The sequence below is a fragment of the Chrysochloris asiatica genome, unplaced genomic scaffold (assembly GCF_000296735.1).
Source record: "Chrysochloris asiatica unplaced genomic scaffold, ChrAsi1.0 scaffold00009, whole genome shotgun sequence".
Classification (NCBI taxonomy): Eukaryota; Metazoa; Chordata; class Mammalia; order Afrosoricida; family Chrysochloridae; genus Chrysochloris; species Chrysochloris asiatica.
The window spans coordinates 14,863,507-14,870,142 of NW_006408527.1; positions in this window are offsets into that span (position 1 = coordinate 14,863,507).

Genomic DNA, 6,636 nt, shown 5'->3' on the forward strand with positions numbered 1-6,636 from the left:
TCAGTTCCAGGGGCCTCCTGCTGCCTGCACTTATACCCACCTCAACATTTCTTGTCTGTCCTCAGAGGGTGTGCTGGTCCTCTTCTCAGGGTCCTCGTTGTTCCTGTTTGGGGAGAGTGCTGTGGGTCTTCCATCTACTGAAGCTTACTTCTAATGAGAGAACCTAAGGTACAGAAGGAGAAATAAGGTCTTAGAGGGGCCTCTCAGAAAGAAGAAAGGACAAGGAGCTAATATTAAAAGTAGTGGGTTACATGCTGAGCTGCTAATTGAAAGATCAGCAGGTTAACTCCAGCTGCTCTGCAAGAGAGAGATGAAGCTGTCTGCTCCCATAAAGATTTTCAGTCTCAGAAACCCTGTACAGGGTTGCTATGAGTCAGAACTGACTCAACAGCACTTAACAACAATAAACCCTCATTACGGGATGCCAACTGGCTTTCCTCTCCATCCCTTCATTGTTTTTTCCTTCCTTCCTCTCTTTTTCTTTGCTTCATTCCAGGTGCCCTGCTAGACACTGGTACAGATAGGCCACAAACCCAGCTAGCAGCCCCTCTGTAGATATCTGAGTCTTGAAAGCCTCTCGGGGTAACTGTATCATTAAGACCTCAGATTTTAACCAGATAGGCCCACCTCTGTCCTTATGGAGAAAAATCACAAGTATCTGGAGTCCTAAGGCCTTAGGGCTCATGTAACACAGTGGTTGTGGTGGTTATGTGCCACCAGGTTGGTTCCAACACATAGCGACCCTGTATAGAGTTTCTGAGGCTGTCTGCAGAGTGACTGGCAGACTTGGACCCCTAATCTTGTGATTACCAGCCCAGCTCATAATCGACTACACTACCAAAGCTCCTTAGATAACATGGGCATGCATACAATTGTACACAGAAGAACATTGGGGCCTGGAAAGATTATTCTAACGGTATCAAGTAAGATAAACCAGCTTCAAAACTAGATTTGGGCTCTCTCTGTAAGAACCTCTACTTCCCTAGTGAAGGAGGAATTTTCACTTTGGAATAAGGAGGAAGAGGAGAATGTAAAAGGAGACTGGTTTCTCACCAGTCTCAGGAAAGGTGACACTTTCTCTTTCTGTTACTCACATGGATGTACCCAAGAATATGAAAGCACAAACATTCTAATGTGATGGCCCCTCACATTTGAAGAGTTCTGAGTGGAAGAGAAGAAAAGACGGCATTGGTTTGATGCTTGGGAGTAGCTGATACCCAAAGAGCTAATGTTTTAGGTCTTTCTTCCTCTGAGCTCTGTACTTTAACCAGCACCTAAAATATGGCATTTGCTAACAAATCAAAAATGTCACTTAATTAATAAAGACCATGATCGCCATTAAGAAGTCTCAGACTGTATTGCCACCCCCACTCCATGCCTGCTATTTCTCAGATAACCATTTTAGAGTGTTTTGCTTGGGTCCTACTTTAAGGCATCCCAGGACATGTGTCTAAACCAGACTCCCCCACATCTAAAGCTGGGCTGAGGGAGACCATGAGAGAACCTAAAAGTGGGACCAAATTCATCAATAAAAGAATAGTTTTGTGTCTACTCTTGTGACCAAAACCCTAAGTATTACAGCAGTATTACAGAACACAATTAGGAGTGCTCCTATTTTATAATGGAATAAACTGAAAGCAAGAATGACTGGTGCTCATCTCAGACATAAAAATATATATCTTCACCAAACATCCATGGGATATTGCACCTTGAATTTCATACCTGCGATAAACTCCAAGATGAAGAAGGTTGTTAACTGAAAGTGAAGTAATCAAATGTGTCAACTCCTTCTATAGGATTATCAACTAGAAATAATTTAATTATTAAGGGATCACTAGCAAAAATGATACCGCTTTGGTTTCAGAATAATTGATCCAAAGCCCTCTTTTGGGAGGACAGTGATTTAGGAGACAAGGATCCCATGTCTACTAAATCCATTCCTAGATCTGGCACTAAGCCACGTCTTTGTAAGGAATGTCTGAAATATCTGTTGGCAGCTCCCTTCAAGCATGGCAATGATTGTGAGGTTGGCCCAGGACCAGGCAACGTTTCGTTCTGTTGTGCATAGGGTCGCTATGAGTCGGTACTGACTTGATGGCACCTAACAACAACAACAAGTTCCCTTCATCCCCACCATCTCCTTGGGGTCTATGTGTATCAAGAGTTCTCTCTGGGAGAGAGTTCTCCATATTATTCTGCCCTGCAGAGGTAGGCAGAACCTTTACTTCTCCCCAGGGCTTGCTCCGGATGCTGCATCTTTCCACACCTGCCCTTGTCTAAACCACATATTGGTTTTCCACTGAGTCTCCACTGACCGCAGTACCCAGGTCAGAGGCCCAGGGTGCTGATTTGACCAGAGCCTTGGGCTTTTTCAAACCAGAAAGGCAGTCATGAAGAATGTTTATTTTATTGTTTTTTATAAGGAAGATGCATATGTAACATTTCCCAGAATAATAGAATGATAGTAAATAATTTTGAAAGCCAAACTACAAAGTATTCAGAACCTATAACTATTTTACCCCCTGAAAACTACACTCTGACTCACCAAAGGGCCAAGCCTGTGACAGAAGAATTAAGAAGTTGCTTACATACTAACTTCAACAACCAGCAATCCAATCCTGAGTTCATGCAACTAACCCTGATTCTTGGAATAAAAAGCTAAGAAATGTCACCTCAGCCACAGATAATCTTATACATATATATTTGGGGGGGGGGGCAAAGTAGGTAGGAGTAAGTGGGGAGTATTAGACTTAGAACTATGGGAAGGTCTAGGCTAGGCCTAGGACTTCAGTTAGTTTTAGGACTAGGGTTAATGTTAAGAGTAAGGAATGGGCTAGGGCTATGAGCAAAACTTGGTCTCAATTTTAGTGTTACAGTTAGCTTTATTCTTATTTATTATTTTTTTCTTGAAATCTATTTTATTTCCTCTTCATTAAGTAGTTCTGTAGATTATTCCCTCTTTTTAATTTTGCAGGTTTTTTGTTCTTTTTGTTGCAACTGAGACTCTGGTTCTCTTCTCTCAGTCTTGTAGGTCTGTTTTACTTTGCATACTTCTATATCTGGGTTGGGTCGAGGTGATATTGTAATGCATGTTAGTCTCAGGTTGTTGTCTGCAGTTGTTGGTTCTCTGTCCAAAGAACTCCTTTTAGTATTTTTTGGTAAAGCTGTTGTGATTTTTACAAATTTTTAATATCTGTTTATCTGAAAATGACTTAATTTGGTGAACAATTTTGCTAGGTATATGGTTCTTGCTGGAGTCCTGGAGTGGAGCTGTTGGAAAAGTACTGGACTGCTAACCACAAGGTTGGCAGTTCAAACCCGCCAGCCATTCTTTGGACATCCTATAAAGAGTCACTATGAGTCAGAGTCCGGGTGTGGTGCTGTGGGTTAATGTGTGGGTTAAAGCCGTTTGAACTGCAAGGTTGGTGATTCAAGCTCACCAGCTGCTCCTTGGAAACCCTATACAGGGTCACTATGGATCAGAGTTGACTCAACTGCACCTAACAACAACAACAACACATGAGTCAGAACTGACTCGAGACAACAAACAAGATGGCAGATCAGGTGGAAGTGCAGTAAAGAATACAGGACCAAGCAGGCTCAGGGGATGGTCCCAGAACTCTGAACCACATATAAAAGAATATTTAGAAAGTTGGAAGGCTTACAGTTAGGGGAATTTGTAGCAGAAGCAAGAAATCCACTGCTTTCTAGTTCAGGATGCTCAGCTGCTCCAGGAGCCGCCATCTTGGGTGAGACCAAGCAGGGAAAGGATAGGAGAGGCCACAGACGCCTGACAGAACCAAGGAGATGGAGGTGAGGTGTGGATATTCTTTTCTTTTGATATCTGTTCATTTGTCCCTTGCTGTCTGTGCACCTCCATTCTGGTGACTGTAGGGGTACCTGAGCTGGGGGACACCCCAGGAGGACTCGCGGAGGGTTCTACTATGCATGCGCACAGATCTCCTCAAAATTTAAAGAGACAGTTTCCAATTAAAACCAAAAAGCCACAGCCAGCCTTGAACTGTTTATAACTAGAAAAAAAGCCTGAACAGGGATTGTGGAGCAGGACAGGCAGACAAAAAAAGGAAACAGGCTGAAAATTAAATCCTAAGTTACGTCAAAATGACCAACAGTGGCATTTTGAAATTTCTCAGGAAGAAGAGTGAAAAAGGAAACCCATTTCCTGATCACATCTACCTGGAGGCAACCAGAAAGCATAAAAAATACCAAAATACACACCCATCTAAGTATTAAGGCCACAGATAACCCCAGAATATGCCCAAAAATACAGGAGCAGGTGACTATATCTGCACATGTCCAGAAATAAGATAAAATGACTGAGGCAAATGAGGCATACTGGAAGATGGGCAGGCTTTGGAAATGCCTGAGAAGGAATTCAGAAAAATGATTATAAAATGTAACAAAACACTATATAATGGAGTTGAGAAAACTAAGGAAGAAGTCAGGAAAGTGCTATAGAAACAATCAAATAAGATAAATATAGCATTGGAAACAATTCAAAACCTACAAAAAGAGGCCCAGACAAATAAAAACAGAATATCAGAAATGGACAATACACTGAAAGAGCAAAGGAGTAGAATTGAAGCTATAGAAGCCAGAACTAGTGAGCTACAAGATAAATTTCTCAACACTACTAAGATAAAAGAACAAACACAAAAAAAGGATAAAAAAAAATCTGAAGGCCCAAGATTCATGTTGGACAACATGAAGAGGAATAATTTAAGAATTATTCGCATTCTAAAAAAGTAACAATTACACAAGTCCACAGAGGAGATAGCTGAAGAGTTTCTGGATGAAAATTTTCCTAATATCCTGAAAAGTGAAAAGATAAGCATTCAAGAAGCTCAACGAACCCCAGGAAGGAAAGACCCTAAAAGACAATCACCAAGACATATAATAATCAAGCTCTCCAAAATCAAAGATAAGGACAGAATCCTGAAAGCAATAAGAAAAAATAGAACTGTAACATACAAAGGCAAGCAAATCAGATTAAGCTCAGATTTATCAACAGAAACCATGCAGGCAAGAAGGCAATGGGGAGACATATTTAAAACTCTAAAAGAAAAAAACTGCCACCCAAGTATCCTCTACCCAGCAAAGCTGTCAATCAAATATGAGGTGTAATCAAAACATTACAGGATAAACAGAAGCTAAGGGATTTTACCAAAGCCAACCCTGCTATGAAAAACATCCTAAAGGAAGTTCTGTGGATTGAGAACCAACAAGAACACACAACAACTAGAGAATGATGTACGTGGCAGCATCACCCTGAACTCCATGGACAAATGGAAGAATCAAGAACAGAATAAAACTATAAAAACAGAGGATCTAGGAGGTCAGTCTATGATCAGAACAATTACAATGTGAAAGAAGGTAAACACAGAGGAACAGAGATCCAGGTGGTGGGGAGGTCAGGCAGATTACAGGAAAAATAAACTGTCTTCAATGGAGGGTAGAACTAATGGAATATAAATAAGGTAACCAAAATGGGTTGGGGTTGGGGGTTTAGTTTGGGTGTTGGGGAGGGCAATACAAGAAGGGGGGAGGAGGCAGAAGAACAAGATAGATAGGGGAACACTGAGACAGGTTTGCATGGCCTAGTGGGACAGAGGTAAATAGAGATGCATACTCAACCTTGGAACAACAGGGCTCTGGGATATAGGGATCTAGGTATAGCTTGAAGAGGGTAAATAATACTAAAATCCTAGACTGCCTTATGAATATTAGTGTCCCTTGCCTACTATTGTAAAATAGACACTTGAGTGGGATAGAAATGAATGTTGGGAAACATGATTAGAGAAAACTTATAAGGCCGTCTTCAGCCTATAACTGATTAGAATACTTAAAAGGGTTCTACAACTTGCCCAGTGAAACAGGCCTCATGCAAAGCCTTTACAGAGTATATAGGACCTTAGGTGGAATCCTGAGTCCCATCCAGAACCTTATGAGGTGGGACATTCCCACTAGAAAGGACAAGCAGACTGGAACAGCTACAGTGACAGAACATACATCTTCAAAGAAAGATCATCAGGAAAAACCCCAAACAAAAAAGTCAGCATGAGTGGCTACTATACAAGAATAAGCAAGCTCTTTGCCAGGAAGACATCAAGGCTAGCAATCAAGTACCTTCAGGACAAACTCCTCTCGACTGAACCTCAAAGGGAATACACAAACAAGCATGTAAGCTTGCTGGCGACCACATTAGTCTACTGGTGAGTGGAGGATGTGGAAAGGCAGCACTGAAGAAATGGGCTGAGTTCAACCCCAGTCCATTGAATCCCGTTGACCTGGAGATGAGAGAGAGAAGAGGAAGGGCTGGTTGGTCCAAAGTGCGGTGAGACCTGAGGACACTTGAGCCCATGGACAAGGACTTAGCCAGAGGGCTAAAGCTGAGAGTGAAGCATCCAACTGATATGAAGTGAGGGGAAATGCACAAGAACACCCCAACTTGCATACAGTACACTTTTAACCTAGCCTTGATGGCTCAATAATCAGAACTTGACTAGAGGAAGATTGAAAAAAAAATAAAAAAATAAAGGTAAATTGCTTCAATTTGATGAACCTGACCTATACTCACAGCAGTAGTTACTCTAAATACCAACAGAGAGGGAAAGA